Source organism: Callithrix jacchus, chromosome 15 (assembly GCF_049354715.1).
Source record: "Callithrix jacchus isolate 240 chromosome 15, calJac240_pri, whole genome shotgun sequence".
NCBI classification, from domain to species: Eukaryota; Metazoa; Chordata; class Mammalia; order Primates; family Cebidae; genus Callithrix; species Callithrix jacchus.
In genome coordinates this window covers 84,965,676-84,985,311 of record NC_133516.1, presented here as the reverse complement: position 1 = coordinate 84,985,311, position 19,636 = coordinate 84,965,676, and the positions used below count along the sequence as shown (strand labels likewise).

The following is a 19,636-nucleotide window of genomic DNA, read 5'->3' as shown; positions in this document are numbered from 1 at the left end:
ATTTTGTAAACAGCAAACTGCTATGAAAATGTAAGTTAGAGATATTTTCCTGCATATGGAGTATGTGTACTGCATGCCTATATAATTGTCGAAAGGATTACAGGAAGAAGTGGCCTGCTTTTTGAGAGCAATGTTAGTGCATGGCTTCTACACAGCGTATCATAATTGGTTTGTGGTGCCATTTAGTAATGCCAAGACAATTCATTAAGAGAATCAAGAACAAGCAGGTGTTTCCATTAGAGCTTGCTCTAATAAACATACTCACACACACATTCACACATAGCATCCAACCAGGGCAGAGTTAAACTTGCTGGTGCACCCAAAGAACTCATTTCAGAAAACTGTAGTAGATAGCATTTATAAATCAAGAATGGAAACTAATCCTAAATGGAAAAGAAAAATCACTCAAGAGATTGATAATTTAAAAGACTATGATGCTTATTACTTCTCACCATAGTCATTTAAATAAATATCATTCAGCAGACCCTATATTCTGCTATTGCTTTGTGATGTAAATGAAATAACTTATGTCATTAGTCTCAAGATGCCAAAGATCAATTAGACTATTACTTTTCATTAAGACGGTCTGTTATTGTTTACTACCGAAGGGCACCCAGCTGATTAGGAGTTACTTGAGATTTGGGGACACATCTTGCTTATCTTTGAGTTCTCCATAGAGAATAGCATGAGGCATTGCACTTAACAGGCTCTCAAGAATATTGTCATAGTTTAGTAACTTTATTAAAAATGAAACACACTGAGTTATATTCAGTATGATTTATTTTCATCCAAATAGTATTGGTGATGATTACTTTAAAAGTGCTATTGTTGGTAAGGTGCTTTGTCAACTTTTCAGGGAAACATCATTTACTTTAAGTTGGCAAAACACAATTTATCGAAGGGAAGTCAGGGGAGAAAGGAAAAGCTTTGAGTAAATTCCAAGAAATGCGTTTCTTGGAAGTAAGAGGCTTATTAGTGTTACTAATTCATAAAACATGCTTAATGCAAAATCTTGAAAACATTCATACAATTGGGTTGTTTTTGGAAGTTTCACTTAAGAATCTATTGCCAATGCCCTCTTTTAACTCATAGCAAACTTCTAATAAGACATTTTTTGGGGGAGGAATGTGTAGAAGAATCCACAACTGTCAAAACCACATTATTATTATTAATTTTTTGAAACATGATCTCAAAAAAACTGATGCCTAGGCTGGAGTGCAGTGATGCAATCACAGCTCACTGCAGCCTTGACTTCCTGGGCTCGTGATTTTCCCATCTCAGCCTCCTAAGTCACTGGGTTTAGATGCACTTGCCACCACACCTGGCTAATTTTTTGTACTTTTTGTAGAGATCGTGTTTCACCATGTTACAGAGGCTGGTCTCGAACCCCTGGGCTCAAGTAATCCACCTGCCTTGGCCTCCTAAATGTTGGGATTGATTACAGGCATGAGCCACTGAATCTGGCCTGTTAGTATTAATTTTAATTTGTGGAGAACCACTTTCTTCCTCACTTGGTGTGACAGGTGGTGCCCATGCTGCCTCCATCTTATCCCAGTGTGATTTTAATGAGATGAGATGAAAGTCTTGCCCTCTCTATGGCTTGTGGCATTCCACATGATTTCATATTAGTAGAGATTGAAAAGTTGATATGACTGTTAGTCTTGTTCCAAGCTCCACCTCACAGCTCACTGGTTGGGTGGCATTACCAGCCTAAGGGCTGAAGAAGCAAGGCAGAACAGCTTCTGCATCATCTCTGCAGCTGATGAAGATGTTTTGCCAACACGGTGGTGCTGAAAAGAAAACAGCAGCAGACAAACACAGACAGTTGGTACTTGGCCTGGATTTCATATTGTTTTGTAAAATGTGTTTTATATCCTGGTGACATCCTACAATTCCTCTGATCTTTGAGAAAATTAGTCTGTTATTATGAATAGATATAGTCAGATATTCAGCACTGAAATTCCTTATGTTTTTTAGGGGAAAACACCTGTAGTGCTCACCTATATTTATCACATCAGGAAGTTAGGAGGCCCTGACCCAGAAAAGACCCTTCAAATATAGATTGGCGAGTGCAACTCAGCTAGGCTTATTAAAAGTCCATATACTGTCTGCATATTTATTAGATTTCACATACTTATCAAAGTAAATAAATAATTTTTAAATGTCCACATACTGTCTGGATAAAATCTTGGAAACAAATACAATTGGACTAGGATAGACAGTTTCTGATAACGGTTAATCTCTTCTATATCTCCTGAGAATGGACCTGCTCCCACTATGGAGCTGGGATTGTTACTATGCTGCTTACTCTCAAGGTGTTGACAGGCATTGCAAGCACAGCACTCCTCCAATTTTATAAGCAAGTTTTGCAATTTTCTAATCAGAGCTAATAGCTCATGCAATAGTCCTCCATTGGTGTGTGGTCAAGGAGTTAGACATAGAGGAAAGATACCAGTGTGACTGGAGTGGAATGGGTAAAGTGGGAAGGAGGTAGTAGGAAATGAGGTCAGAGAGGTAACAGGAATTAGGTCGTATAGATCTGGTTGGTCTCTATAAAGATCCAGTATGGAGGGTTGATATGTGGGTTTGGGTCTCTCTCCCCAACCGGGTGCAAAAGAAGCAAGTTGTTTATGACAGCAGCTGTATCATTTAATTAAGTTGTATCATTTAATTAAGCTGGTGGCTTTAGGGAGGCTACAGCTCTTAGGAATGGGGGAAACATCCAGTTCTAGGAACAATGGATGCCTATCTACATTATTCAAAAGGGCCCTATATAGGAGCTTCCATGATTCAGTAAACTAAAAGAATATACTCTTGTCTTAGGCATTTTATTGGGCACCTGTAATATTTTTCACTTGGAGCAACCAAATAAGAGAGTAAGATTTCAAGGCTGAAGGTTGAAGCTGTGGGATGGTGGGAAGACAGTCATAGCACAATATTCTATGTTATTTGACAAGGTTCTCCAGTAGAAAGAAAAAAATAATCCTTTTTCTAAATTTAGTCTGGAGCCTTTACTACGTGGTCTCATAACCTCAAGGGAGAAGCCAGTTGTACTAAGGAAGAGAAGGAAATTTGGAAGTATCCTCACTCGGTTTTCTATATTTTCCATTATGCAGCTTCCCACCTGAAATCTCATTGAGTGTGAACACTAATTGTTGCATCAAAAAAGTCGGCTGATTCAAGCAGGTGACACATGATTATGTGCTGCTGATTAGTCATCTCAAGAGGTTAAGTGAGAAATGTTACGCTTAAAGATTCTGTCTGAGCAAAGAGGAGCAGCAGACTGGTAAATTTGAAATACTCATCCAAAGAAACCATCATCAACAATTCTGTGAAAAAGGTGGCTATGGTAGGGCTTCCACCTTATTTCTGGAAATATTAATATACCTATTTATGATGAGAAATCATTTTTGTTAAAACGGAGTACAATCAAGCAGCACATATATCTCTGGAATGAATGTACAGAGCTCAGAAATATTTACTAGGATAATGTATTACCTAAATGAAAGAAATGTGCACACGCGTGCACACACACACACTCACACACACACATCCACCCCTGGCCCTCACAGTGAGAAGAGGCTTTGGTTTCTTGCTCAAACTCCTGCTAAGAATGGAAGTTCTGTGGAGTAGTAAGCCAAAGAAGTCCTAAAGATGGCTCTGTTCCACCAATGTGCTCCAGCTTTAGGCTTCTAAAAACTGTCCAAAGAACAGCTCCAATAGGAATAATTCATTACCCTAAACTTGTTTTCTTTCGGTAAAAATAAGAATGGAGATTATGAAACATGCTTGATTATTGACCTCTGCTTATACCATATTGAGTGCTGTCAGGAAAACTTCCCTGTACTTCCTGTTCCACTTCCTAGGTTCATCCAATCTGCCTTCTGGAAATAGCTATCAGCAAAAGTTGTATTTCATAATTATATTATTGGCTGAATTATTAATTGAAATGAAAACAACATTTTAATGGGCTTAAAAGTCGTTTAGAAATGAGATAAAATGTTGTAAGCAGTGCCTGCCTAGATGCAGACCTAAAGGAAAGCACTCTGACAGTTTGATTATTATGCACATTAGCGCAATCTAGTTGGCTCCCAGTTCCTAGAATAACATTCTCCTCTCTGCATAAATGTCTCTTCTTGTTGTTTGCTTTTCATTGCATTTACGTGTAATGCCTCAAGGATAATTCTTTCCTTCTGAGTAATCTCACACATTATGTTACTGCAATACTATCTCTATTGTTGCTGTCATAAACAACTTGCTTCTTTTGCACCCGGTTGGGGAGAGAGACCCAAACCCACGTTTCAACCCTCCATACTGGATCTTTATAGATCAGCCAGATCTATACGACCTAATCCCTGTTACCTCTCTGACCTCATTTCCTACTACCTCCTCCCCACTTTACCCATTCCACTCCAGTCACACTGGTATCTTTCCTCTATGTCTAACTCCTTGACCACACACAAGTGGAGGACTATTGCATGAGCTATTAGCTCTGATTAGGTAAGTCTTCCCTACCCTCTGGCCTCTTTCAAGTCTCTGCTGAAATGTCAACTTCTCAGAGGGACTTACCCGGACACTATTAAATACTGAAATCTGACCCCTGTGACCACTTTGAACTCCTGTTCCCTTAACTGGCTCTACTTTTACTTTTATCCCTAGCACTTTTCAGTTAGTAACCTAGTAGATAATATACCTTTGTATTTTGTTATTTCTGCCTCCTGTCTAGAATTTACATGCACACATACACTAGGTATATGTATATAAGTATTTCAAGTATATGTATATATAAATGATATAGAAAAGGTACATAATACATAGGTATGACATACATATATGGTATATACATATGTGTGTGTGTGTGTGTGTGTACATATGTGTCCATAAACATTTGCTAAAGGATTAATGAAACAGTGGGCCTCATGGTGCATCTGTTGATTCACTTCTTTTCAAAACTTGTATCTCTTCTAAGAAATAGATTATTACTTTTTCTTTCCCTCTTTTAGAATGTGTTTATCTCTGCTGGCACCAAACACTTGTCTTATTTTGCTGATCTTGATTTTTCTCCTCTCCTGTGGTATGGTTAGCTCTGCTTTCTTTATTTATTATTAATCAACTCTTCAAATATCACTGTCAGTAACTATAACAAGAAGGATATATCACTGAAAGAAAACAAGATTAAGTCTTGAATGTGTAGAATTGAAGGAAATCCAGATAACAATCTTTTCTGATCTCATTACCCATCAAGCAATCAATGGAAATCTCTTTTCATGGACCTAGAATTCTAACTCACAAGTCACCCAAACTGGAAAAACTTCAAAGATGTATTCTTTCTTTTGCATGCAAACCATGGAATTTAGTAATAGCTACTCAACTACCATTGACCTGCTAATTAATTCATGGATTTTTGTTGTTGTTGTTGTGCTTTTAATGATTTCCCCTGATAACTGAGTCACTTTCCAAATACTCATTTTCTGCTCAGACTCACCAACTAAATGCTACTAGAGTTCCGTAATAATAAGACAATGAAATATATTGACTCCCTGCCAACTTGTTCTCTTTCTCTTCCTTTCCTATGTGTCAGCTGGTGTTACTATGCAGATGGAATACTGAGAGGGGAAACAAACCGCCAGTAAATGAGCAGTTTGTATCACAGGTGAGGGTGAGAAATGATTCATCATTTGGATTGAGAAACAAGTTGGTTTTGCTCTCAGAATTGAAGACTTTCTATCATTCATTTTGAATTAGCCTGAAAATAACCAGTTTGAGATCTTATGCTCAGAGGCCCCTTTCCTGAGAACACATGGTTGATTTTCCTCTTCCATTACCAAGTAAACAAGTGATACATGTTTTATGATGGGGCCATATAGTACCTACTGAAAATGTTGGTAATGTAGTTACCCTACATAGATTCCATCCTTTGATTTAAAAGATGTCCAATTTCATATACTGCTGAATTATAGCTGAAGTGTTGGCTTCTGTTTCCTGCTCTAAACAGGGTATCTACTGTGTGCCTTTAAACATGTCAGTTCACCTCTCTGAACCTAGTAGGCAGAATGGAAAGAACTGACCACTTACCTGCCTCACAGGATGTTGATGAGTTTATGTTTCATCACATGCAAGGGGAAATTCATACCAACTGTTATGATTTCCTCTGAAATCACATAGAACTTAATTTATTTCTTATTCAATAACTGAGAGAAAAGAAACTGAGTGGCTGAATGATATAGTTACTTGGCCTCTACTTACTGCAATCAAAATGAATAGCTGTAACTTTGTCAAACTAGAATTATGCATCATTAGCAAATAGACTAGAAAAAATTGTGCTTACTATGTAGTTTTCCTTCATAGGAATTACTTTCGTACCAATTCAGGTTTCCCCCTAACTTAGTGAGGCCATTGGAAAGCATAGCCAAGAGTTTGAATCTTGTTTGCACTGAAGCACTACAAGGAAGGAAAGGTCTACTATTGGTTTTCACTGTGAGAACAGAAGAGTTTTCATTAAGAAAAGTTGAGAGGGATTGAATACCTATGACCACAACCAGTGATTTTCTAACAGGCAAAACATTCAATGAGTACTTTCCTTTCCAAGGTAGTCACTTTATGAAATATACATATTTATTTCAAATAATATATTCCATGGTCAAATACATTTTTAGGACACTCTGCTAAGAATTGCCTTTTTGTCCATTTATAGTGCTTTTGACTTTGATACTGATCACTGCCAAATGTTTGCTTAATTCCCTAAAACAAGGTTTTACCATCCCTGAACATGTTTAAAATCAAGGTGTCTGGAGAAGATTCTGAAAAGAGTTCTAGAAATATTTTGAGCCGGGCGCAGTGGCTCAAGCCTGTAATCCCAGCACTTTGGGAGGCCGAGGCAGGTGGATCACGATGTCAAGATATCGAGACATCCTGGTCAACAAGGTGAAACACTGTCTCCACTAAAAATACAAAAATTAGCTGGGCATGGTGGCGCACGCCTGTGGTCCCAGCTACTTGGGAGGCTGAGGCAGGAGAATTGCCTGAACCCAGGAGGCAGAGGTTGTGATGAGCCGAGATCACGTCATTGCACTCCAGCCTGAGTAACAAAAGCAAAACTCCATCTCAAAAAAAAAAAAAAAGAAAGAAATATTTTTAATATGATACCACAGTTGGAATAAGAGCACCTCCTCGTCAGTAAGCTTATGATTTTATATACATATTTTTTTCCATGAGGCAGTGGATTGTAAGGTTGAATGATACTGGATTTGGAGCCAGATTCTTGGTTTAAATCCTTCTGTAGGAACTTGCTAGCCATGCTGAAAAGTTATTTAACCCCTCTGGGATGCAAAATTCTTATTGTTTAAGTATAGAATAAGTATAGAATTCAACTGTTAAGGTTACTGGAAAAAAGAAAAGGATTTTACCTATGTAAAGTATTTTCATAGAGTCTGGCATGAGGTTAAAACAAAACATAGCAAAAAGCAGTGTGATCTAAACTTTCGGTATTGTTACTACTAAAGTTATTATTTTGGAGACACGGAAAATGGTTTGCAAATGGTCAACCCTCAAAAGAGGTAAGGAGATTTATGATGAGCTATTTCTTATGTCTCTAAAAATATTTTACTCTTCACCACAGCCAATCTGCCTATATTTAAACAGCCAAGAACCTCAAGAAAATCACCCAGTGGAGACTCAGATGATAATACTGCTCAAGGGATTTAGTGGGGAAAAAATCTGCCTCTTCAGAAACAGCTATGACACTAAATACAGCTTCAGAGATACTTGATCTTTATTCTTCCTAGAAGCTTAAGATAAGTGACAGACAGGGCTCTGAACCTGCAGTTGGGCTTCAACATTGTCAGGATATGATTTTGTATTAATATGAGTATCCTTCAACAACTCAAGTGGAATAAATTTTTATTTATCCTACCTTCTGACTGCCGGTAGTTGGTGAGCACAATAAGAAGACCCTATGTAAAATTACCCCACTTCATGTTCTCGGGAACAAGTCCAAGGAAAGCAAATATGTTATCAGATCACTATTACCAGATCTCCTGCTAATGAAACAGCAGCTATCATTTATTTTTTCAACTAAATATTTACCAGTCATCATCTATGATCTCCCTAATGTCATTAACAATGGAGGGACTGTAGTAATTTAGAAAGGTATGCAGGAAAGAATTTGTCTTACACTGCTTTATAGAAATGCACTGTCCTTATATTTCTTATTTTGACATTGACTTGTGAAAAAGCTTATCGCCATTGCATTTGGGAACAACTCACCTACATGCTTCTTTTATATAATCCTAGGAGTGAGGTTGGATTAGCTTTGCCTGGGTACTTCCGCTTCCTCACTTATAAAAAGAACATGATTAGCTTCTTACCACATCCAGCAGCTCCCTCATCCTCCTTAAATGTTCTGCTACGTATTTTGACCATCTTCTTCCTTTGGTTTATGCATTACTGCATTAACTTTGTTCTCTCAGTTCATGGATTACCCTTTCTTTCTTATCCTCAGTAACTCCAGTTCTTCTTGACTTCAACATGACCTTTATCTGGGTTAAAATCACTGACTCTCTGCATCCATTTATTGCTCTCTTTGAGAGGGCTCATATTTTTTTTTTTGGTCATATTTTCTTCTTAAGCATATTACCTCCAAATCTTTCTCTCCAGCACTGGCTTTTCACAAGCCCTCCAAAACCTACTGGATGACTCTTCCATGATAACTTCACCTCAATTGCATTATATCCATAATCACTTCAACTTGTTTCCCAAGATCAACCCATTCTAACCAATGGAGAAACTCTTTCAAGTCCACTGGACTTGAAATTTAAGAAAAACCTGTGATACTTTTATCCACCTCAACCCAATACTAAAATAATCTATTTTTTTATTGATATGTAATAGTTGTATATATTTTGGGGGTACATATTTTATGTTAATACATGTATATGACATATAATAATCAAATTAGGGTACTTGGGTATTATCTCTTTCTCTGTATTTCTTTTTAATTAATCTCATATGCCTGTTGTCACTTATCTGATTTAATTATCTTTACTTGTGTTAATTTTATAGCTGTCTCTTCTATGTATCACCTTCACATTACCTACATTAAATAGCACTGACATACTTCAAACATTTTTACTAAGTCACTCTCCTGAACAAGCATTTATAGCACTTTATTCTTGTCTTTCAGACTCAAGTACAAAACTCTCATTCTTACACGTTAAGGCCCCATTGAAATCCTGCAGTCACATTTCCCAAGTCTCTGGGAGAAGACCAACTTGCCTTTACTCAATCTGCTCGTTTGCCAAGCACACTCCTGCCCATGCATCTTCACTCTGCCCTTTTTCCCACCTGGAATGCCTCATTCTTTTTCTATAGAAAACTAACATTCATCATGAATTTTCTATACCTCTATCAATTCAGGCTGCCTTCTCTTTTCAAGAATTTCAACAAATTTTATTACTAGTGTTTAGGACCTAATAACTTTACATTAACTATTGATTTTACAGATATTATTCCTATAGCAATTCTCTATTCAAGAATGGAGCTAAGTCTTCCTCTTGTGTATTATTGTCTACACCACCTTTGAGCTATGTTTCTAGATGACACATCCCCCAGTTTACTTACAGATGAATGAACACTCACTAAAATATTTTTATTTAAAATATTCTTAATTTTAGTGATCTTTTCCATTTAAATGTATCTCTTACAGAGGGATTAAAAATAGTAGAGCAGGCCAGATAGTAAGCAAAAACATGACTGATGTGTATCTCTTCTCAGGTTTCAATTGTTAATGTGTTGTTCTTTATAAATAGGGAAGGACATAAGGAAACTATTTCAAATAATTAGGTATAAACTTACATGCTATTAAGTTGTGAACTAACCGTGTACAGAAACATTTTAGAAAATGTATACTTAGTACCTAACATAGAATCTGTTCAGATTAGGTATAAGAAATTCAAGTCTTCATAGTTAGACAAATTACATTCCAGATTCTAAAGAAACTTGTTCATGTAATTCAATATTTGTATAAATATATTTAGAAAGGTTGTGGAGAACAGAAAAGTTAGTTAACAAAATACGAGAGCCAGGAAAATGTCCCAGATGTCAAAACGATAAAGTGGTAAATTTCAGGCCAAGAATATAGGTAAGTTATAGAAAAAATTCTAGAAAAAATACTGAATAGAAGATTTTTTAGACATTTGCTTATTAATCTATTTGGCAAATATCCATTATGGTGTCTCTATGTTGCTGGATACATGGTGGTGACTACGATACAAGACATCCACTCCAATGGACCTCACATTACAGTAGGGTAACAGACAATTTAGAGAGGAATAAACTCTATTCAGGAAAAAGACAATAAACACCAGGTGTCAACTATTAAGTCAATAAAGTAATGTCAAACCTCAGAAAACAGGCTCTCCAGTAGTAAAAGAGAACACTGCCACTAGCAGTCCCCTGTGCTAGTGATTTTGGCAGATAATTTAAGTTCACATCTTATGATGCCATGAAAATTAAGATGATAAAATGCAATCTTTGTTTCTAATTACACTTGTAAGAGATTCTTTCCCATTCAACATTCAATGACTTGTCAAATTTGCTGGTAATGCAAAGCTAAAAACAATATATAATATAGCATAAGATAGGAGTTAGACTAAAAATAATTTATACAGATTGGAATACTAGGCTGAAACCACCAAAACAAAATATAAAATGAGGCAAATATAAAATCCTAAAATTGAAGCAAGACAAAGTTTGCAGAACGTAGTAATTATAATGAAAAATAAGATGATACATTAGACTTCATCAAGATTAAAATGTATATTTATCAAGATATCATTAAGAAAACAAACAAGGAAGCCATAGCCTGGGAGAAAATATTCATATAGCATATAACTGACAAAGGACTAGTAACCAGGATATATAAAGCACATCTATTACTCAGTAAAAACATTGCAGCTTATTTGAAAATATGTAAGAAAATGCATCAGAAATTGATGCATGGATAAAAATATAGCTAGATACAGAGATGATAAAGCAATTAAACATTTTCCAAAATGCCAGTTACAGAATTAAGGTGATGAGCATATGGTGTTCACTGTACAGTTTTTTAAAACTTTTCAGTATGTTGGAAATTTTCATTAAAAAGTTGAGAAAAAGAGTCATAATTATATGAATTGTTTTAGGAATTCTACTTAGTTTAATACAAATTTTAAGAGTAGAAAAAAGCAGGTGACAAAACTGCAAAATTGTGTGTGTGTGTATGTATGTATGTGTGTGTGTGTGTGTGTGTGTGTGTGTGTGTATCCTGCAGATATAATGGACTGATGGGCAACAAAAGTTTAACAGTGGGTTTTGTGGAGTGGGCAGAGACAGAGGGAGAGAGGAAGTAAGTTTTCTTATTTTTCCATATTTATACTTTCTGGTTGTTCTACAATGAAGGTGCATTGTTTGTGTATTTTCAAATAGTAGCCATTTTTTTTTGGTAACAAAAAGGTCCTATATTTGATCTTTTTAAAAAGAGACTAAATATACAGGATCTATCTATTTATTAACTAGAGTGATGGCAGGGATAATGCACAAGTACAAAAAGAAAGAATTGCTTGGCCTCGGTGATTGGCTATAGGAGATTAAATAGATGAACAAATCATAAATATAAAGGAGAATTGCAACGTCAAGGTTAGGAAAGTAAAATATCTATGGGACACAGCCTAATTTCACTGTTTACTCCTTTCTCATCACAATCCAGAATACTTCTTTTATTTTTTCAATACAACAACTCCTTTCACATTTTCAGTATTCACACATACTTTCCTCCTGCCTGACATGTGTTTTCTCCTCTCTCTCATCAAATTTTACTCATCTTTCAGATCTCATTTCCCCACAGAAGAACTCCATAACTTCCCAAACTAATTTAGGGCTCCCTGTCATACCTTCTCATAGCACATTACATTTTGGTACCATTTATGATAATTAGTAACTGCACATTTATTTTAGGATAATTTATCATCAATACTCTCTCTAGAAAGGGTACTTGCTTGTCATTGTAACATGAGTGAATGAAATAGTATCTGGCACCTTGGAGGGATTCAATAAACATTATTGAGTAAGTAAAGTTACTGGGTTAGTTTCAGACCTGCTACATTTACAGCAACAGAAGAATGCTGAGATGGTAATGGTTAGCAGGACTCTGCACACCTGTACAGCAGAGAGTAAGCAAATGGAAGTAAAAGTACAGTTTTGAAATGCAGTAGTAAGAAGGTATTTGGTGTCATGAGAATGAATGAATCCTCCAAAGGAAGATGTAAAGAAAGAAAAGGGCAGATAACAGAGGATCAAGCCTATCAAGTTAATTTTTTAAATCATTTCCCTTTATCTTCTTTTATCTTATTTTGTTTGAGTATTTCTATCTTATTCTTACTTATACTGGAAACAAGATGTCAGGCTAACTAGCTCTAAATTAACTACAGCCTTAAGCATGTGAAGTGATGATAGTCTCCAGGACAAGCTTGCTGTTTCAAATCGTGGCAGTTTGGATTTGGCTGCTGGCTTCTCTACTTTTCTGCATGGCTGAGAAAGATAGACAGCAAATTTAGGAGCAGACTCTTTGATAGCACTGTTCCAATATCAAAGAAATGCCAGAAACTCATAGGGTTTCCTTCTTTTACAGCCAATAGATTCATTATTCTGTTCACGATTTATTCAGTAAGTATTTATTAAATGCCCAATATGGACCTAATACTAGGCTATGCAATAAAGGTTTCTGCCCTAATGGAGCTCATGATTGGGTAAGGCAAGAGATAATACATATATAACAAAGAAATACTCAATGACCAATTTGAAGATGCCATAAAGTGAAGCAGAAGGAGAGTAGACAGTGAAACAAACAAAAAAAAGACATGGGGTAGTCATGTTGGCACCTATGAGAAGATAACACTTAAGTCAAAACCTTTAAAGATGAGCAGAGTCAGCCTGTGAAGAGAGATGAAAAGAATTTCAGGTAGAGGTAGCAGCATTTAAAAGGCCTGAGGCAGAAAATAAGATCTTCCAGGACCTAAAAGCCTCCCAGTAAAAATGGAGCAGAGCTAGATTTGCCAGGGAGGAAGGGTCCCATCATGCATAGCTTCATGGCTGTGGGCAGGACTTTGGATGTTAGAAGGTTTGTTAGGAAACCACTGATATTTAAGCACAGACGTAACATGATTCCTGGGAGCAACCTCAAATATGTTAATATTAGACTTCCAGGTTGACGGCCAGTACATTTTTTTGCCAGTTGGTTCATTTTCATTTCATTTTGTTTTGTTTGTATTACTTAGACACTCTGAGTCTGCTGCAGGCTTGTGCCTCACATGTACACAAAGCCACAGTCTTAATTACAAGTTAGATCACCAATCAACCAAATCTTTAAAACGTAAAAGAGCTTAACAACATTTGAACCATGTAGTCATAAAATAAAAAGTAACATGTCAGCACTTAGTAGTTGTTTTGAAGAGCCATCTTAAAGAAAAAATAAACAGTGACTTATGACCACTGATGGCAGAAACGCTACAGACTTTGTATGTGCAGGGTGGGAGAGGCATAAGATATTACCTTGGTGTTGACATATTCCCAACAGATAATGCTATTAAATACTAGAATGAGTTTCCTAGAGCTTCTTCCTGAGGCTCTTAGAAATTCAATACTCATTTGTCTAGAATAACTGTGGAGTTTCCATGTCTAAAGTAAAAGAGATGGACTGAATTTTCTTTCAAGATTTTCCCGAGATGAAAAAAGCTGTGAGTTTCAAAAATCTCTCATAAATAACAAACTGTACAGTAAAGAGACATCAGAATTTGGCAATTAGTAGGTGTTTAATAAATATTAACTGGTTTCTTAGTAATGAGTAAAATGTTGAATATAGTATTTCTGGAGAGAGGAATATTGTCTGTTACTATCTGAATAATGGTGAGAATCAGATATTTAACTATTACCATCATACATAAGAAACATTCCAGGTAATACTGTGAAACATTTTCAGCAGCCGTGAGTCAGTCAAATGGAATTTAATGTGTTTTGAAGAACATATCACAGGTGAGAGATGTGGGCATCAGAGTCAGACGGAGCAGCAGTTAGCAGGAGGCAGCCAGTATGAGAGAAGACCAGCCACAATATGAGAGCAATTGAATGCTAAGGGTAAGTCCTGCCAAGTCAAGGCTGATAGCCATGAAAAAGCCAGCAGAAGTCTAAGATAGAGCCCATGGTGGCAGAAGGCCCCTTGGAAGGAATCTGTCCCTCGCACAGACAATACATTGCCAGTCGAGCAGGGGATGGTTCAATGGAAAACATCTAAATCAGATCATGCCAGCCCACTGGCAGCAAGGCAAGCCAGTCAATGGGGTAGTCACAGAGGATCCAAACACAGAATCAGTACATCCAGAGGAACACGAGATGGGCAATATCTGCAGCATGGGTTTAAGTGAAGCTCACCAACTGGCAAGGGCAATGCATTTGAGTAGAACAGGGGAGAAGAGGATGGAAGCCAAGAGATGTGATTTGAACTGTGCCAAGTGAGCAGAATGGTCTCCGAGGAAATATCAGCTTCCTACCAACTAGGAGGCTTCTGGCAGTGTGAGAGCTGCACACACACTGCCAAGTGTGGCAGGGCAAGGATCATGGCAGCAGGCATGTAGGATGCACAGAGGGAACAGCTAAGCTACTACAGTGAGCGCCAACATCCTCCACTGGCACCCTGCAGCCCAATATCCAAGCACAGCCTGAAAAACTGGAAGTGCACTGAATGAGGAGGCAGAAGTTGAAGTGTAAACTCTAGTTCTGCACTAACCCTACCACCTTTTATTAAAAGTCTGCCTTGGTTTTGATAGTACCTTCCTTCTCATCACCCAGAAATGGCAGGTCTCCCTCTTCAAACCAAATTCCAGCCCTGACCTGAGACTGGAGGTGATCCAAATGCTGACAGTCATCCTCATTGATACTATCACACTCTGTATTTCCTGGTTGGATAACAATATAAGAAAATGCTGGTTTTTATTTCATCCAGGCAGGCTTATCCATTTACTTTTCAGTCCATGCTCTCAAGTACTGTGTCTGAAAACCTGGACTGGGCCAGGCGCAATGGCTCATACCTGTAGTCTTAGCACTTTGGGAGGCTGAGGCAGGTGGATCACCTGAAGTCAGGAGTTCAAGACCAGCCTGGCCAACATGGTGAAATCTTGTCTCTACTAAAAATACAAAAAAATTAGTTGGGCGTAGTTGCATGCACTTGTAATACCAGATACTCAGGAGGCTGAGGCAGGAGAATTGTTTGAACCCAGAAGGCGGAGGTTGCAGTGAGCCAAGATTGCACCACTGCACTCCAGCATGGGTGACAGAACAAGACTCCATCTCAAAAACATACAATAAAATAAAATAAAATAAAATAAAAAATGAAAGCCTGGACTACTCTTCATCACCTGCAGCCAGAACATCCATTCCCAGAACTTATATCACTTTCGTGAGCACAAGAAGCTCTGGGTTGTGGTTATTCCAATGTGATCTATTTATTGAATGAAAGCTATTAATGCCACAGGCAAAAGATACAGCTGCTTTCAAATTCTCCACTCAAACTTCCTACTAGGAAGCCTAAAACTAAAACTGAGCACAAGCAAAATAATAGTTGGAAAAGTAAAATTGTTTCCCATTACTTGGGCATATTACAGTTTCAAATGTTCATTTGCCCTTTTGAGGCCAAATGCTGTCAGGACAGAGGTCACTCTTTCCCTTAAATTCCTGATAACATAAGAAATGCTCATGATAAAATGATTATCCTTAGTATACTCACAGAAAAGCTGAAACTACTTTTGATGAATAAAGTTATATGTGATAACCTAAGGAAGAACTTTCTAAGGTAACAACAAGCTCACTCCTACAGCCACTAGAGGAAGCATCTTCTATAATTCTCCCAAGGCAACCCCTTTCTTTCCTGTTCTCCCTTCTTTTCTCATTGTCTTTTTCTCTCTTTCCATATACAATGTACTCTGTTCATATGCCTCAAAAATTATGTTTCATTCAAGATTGTAGCTGGAGAAGGTATTATTTTTGTATTCAGTGACAGTCTATGTCCCCTCTGCTTCATCTGTCAATATTGACAGAACATTAGAGCTAGAGGCTGTATAGGTCTTTGGCAGAGAAACTCTCTGAAGAACCTAGGGAAATTCTAGAATAAAAATGAAATGCCAAATTTACAAATAGATACCCAAGTGGGAACATTGTTTGTGAAATCTTAACATTCAATTGATCCAAACTAATCAAGGCTGTCCTAATGCCATGCAAAATTATTGGATCAGTGTACTACAATTTATTTTATGTGCTGTGATTAGATACATAAGCTACCATGAATCAGACCAACTGCAATTTAAACATTATCTGGCAGGGCAACAGTCATATGGACAAATTTCAGATGTCACAAATTTCAGAAGTGCCACAGTGACTACAGAAATTGATCGTGAGGAGGTCAGAAGATTGCAGCCTAGAACACCAGACACTTGATCACACTTTTCTTCTTTTATCCTCTACACTACTTAGCCCTTATGGCTGACAAAACCATCATTTATGAGACAGAGCTTCAGGTTAGTATTCTTAAGTTCCTCCTTGACATCTCTAAGAACTTACGTAACATGAATTACTATTGAGTTTGCTTCATGATAGTACTAACAACAAACTACAAACCATGAGGCATGATACTGAGTTTCTAGAACATTTACTTTAAGATTCATATGAATACTTTGCATTTCTAATGTTATTGTATTAGTCTGTTCTCACACTGCTAACAAAGACACATCTGAGACTGGGCAACTTATAAAGGAAAGAGGTTTAATGGACTCACAATTCTACCTGGCTGGGGAAGCTTCAGAATCATGGAAGAAAGCAAAGAGGAAGCAAAGGCATGTTTTACATGGCAGCAGGTAAGAGAGCTTGTGCAGGGGAACTCCCAGTTATAAAATGGTCAGATCTCATGAGACTTATTCACTACAATGAGAACAATTTGGGGAACTTCCCCCATGATTCAGTTATCTCCATCTGGTCCTGCCCTTGGCATGTGGAGATTATTACAATTCAAGGTGATATTTTGGTGGGGACACTGCCAAACATACAAGCATGCATACTAAAATACTATTATTCTCTACCTCATCCTTGTGATTTCCCAAAACCATGTCATAACTAATCTCTTATTCTAAGACCAGGCAGAGTCCTGCTCCTACTCTGACTTTATTTCTAATACCATCCATCCCAGCTCTATCTTAGCAAGTATCTGTCTAGCCAGCACCAGAGCAAATAATAATGACAATAATTGCCTGACTATTGGGCTGTCTGGCACAAAATTTGAGGTCAGAGTATCAGGAAACCCCAGGACCTGTCTTCTCTTCTGTACTGACTTGCAAGAGTCAAAATTGCATAGTGTAACTTTGGCTGTTGAGAATATTTGGGAGGGGACAGATGTTGATGTGGCTGAAAGAAAATGAGTGAAGAAGTAAAAGTACTCTGAAAGTACTTAATTGAAGGAAATAATCTGAGCACCTGCTATGAAAAAGTGAAATGTATATCATGTATTTACATACATGCCTTTTGTTTTAAGACAGTATTCTGCTTAAATTCTTTCATGACTTCCACCTCTAAAACATAAAATCAATATTCTTTAAAATGTTTTTCTGATTAGACTTCCCATGATCTGGACCCAGCTATCTTCTCAGAATTACAGTTTTCTCATACCTCCCTCATACTTGAGCCCTACACCTGTCTGCTCTGGCCATGTTGATTTTCATATAGTTTCTCAAATATACCATGCTTTCTTTTCTCTGGGCATTTCTTTCTGGAATATCTGCCCAAAGCTTCTCCTTCTATTGACTACCTCCTACTCATGCTTTTCGGTTCTACTTAAAGGCCATTTACCTGATTTCCCTGTATATTGCAATATTTTCTATCTGCTCAGTACTCCCTTAGCAGTTCTCCATCATAGCACAGCACTAATAGCTGTTGTCAGGTCAATGCCTGTCCCCTTCTTGGGATAAAGGAAAGATGATGTCTGTCTTAATGGACCTCTGTGTCAGCCTGTTATTTTGCAGTCCTCCCATTCATGCTTCAAATGACTCAAAGAAAATATACATTGCCTGTGATATTAAAAATAATCTAGTTTGGAAAAGTAGGATTTGAGCCACCGTGCCTATTGGAGCAGCCAGGAAGTTTGTGTTTATAGAATTTGATACAGACAGACCTTTTTTGGTCCATTTTCCTTGGGATTTGGGTAAAGGTTCTATATTGCTTGAACTTTTGAAACTAAAGAAACTCTATAGTCAGAAAGTTGATAAACCAGTGCAGGAATAATCAGATTATTATTTAATCTTATCTTGAAGAGAGAATAAAAGGCACTTTGTTAAAAATACCCTTGTGATTGAATTCTGCTTCTCATTTCTGAATGTTTGTTCACTGTGATTAAAAATAACTAATTAATGACTTAGAGTGAGGGACAGAAAAGGGTATTCCCCATTCTAACTAATTTCCTAAAACAGCCTAGTATCTAACAGAGTGTTTGGCACATAATAGGCTCAATAAATATTGGCTGATTGAATGAATGTTGAAATGTCATTGGAAAGTATGTCATTCAGAATCAAAATTATCAATAAAGTTAATATACATTTTTTTCTTCTATCATTCTTTTTACCTGATTGGTACTGTCCTGTTATCAGAAAGGATACACAGATTATTCTGATAATGCTTTTCTTCTTTAAATGTTTTTTAACATCTGTATTACTTTCCACCTCAAAGTAATTATCTCAACTGTGGCCATTCATGGTATACAAATCATATGTCTTTTGATTCCTTTTCATTGCAATGTTCCAAAAATTATTTGATATAATAGGAGCTGATACATGAAATTGATATGATTCAAAATGCTCTTATTGGCTCTGGAAAAGTAGAAAAGAGAAACTAAAACAGAAGTGGCAATCATAGAATAGGTCTTAGCCCTAAAATATCTGAAAGTCCCTGCAGTGAAGGACATCTAAACAATACAGCATAATATAATGGAACACACACACACAGGATTAGGAAGGATTAGGGGAGACTCTGACACTGCTTCTCAGAATGCTTCTTTGGCTCAACTTAATCACCTGCAGAATTAAATCTGTACAAATGCAGGCTGGTCTATTTGCAGGGAATGTTTCTTGTCTGTAGAACCTATTGCTATAGGGTCATAAACCTACTCATGAACGCTTCTGGAGCCTTTCACCTCAGGACACACGAATCTCTGACTTGTCCCACCCTCATGGATATAAAAATCCTCATCTTGACACTATCCACAAAGAATCACTTTGCATTCTAATATCTATCTCAGACATATATCATCTGAAGACCCCAAAGAGCTACAGGCCTTCATTTTGAGACTGGAATACATTACAGTGCAGTCTCTCTCTCACCACCATAAACAGTCTGTTTTACATTCAGTCCATACAACGTTACCTTCAGTACAGCAGATTTACAGACATGGAAACCTAGGTTTAGAATATCACCATGCTTTGGATCTTTTGTTGTGAGTGCTGCTGCTCTGTGACATTCAATGTTCCATTCTGCAACATCCTCTTCTTACCAGTGACAACTAGCATTATTTATA

General features: G+C 37.2%; 2 long non-coding RNA genes across 2 annotated transcripts in view; one reads left to right on the top strand and one right to left on the bottom strand.

The window, feature by feature from the left end:
* Positions 1 to 19,636, bottom strand: part of LOC144579603 (uncharacterized) — a 300,086-nt gene that overhangs the window by 31,239 nt on the left and 249,211 nt on the right. The gene's annotated exons all lie outside the window — the stretch shown is intronic.
* Positions 1 to 19,636, top strand: part of LOC118147799 (uncharacterized) — a 29,357-nt gene that overhangs the window by 7,809 nt on the left and 1,912 nt on the right. The gene's annotated exons all lie outside the window — the stretch shown is intronic.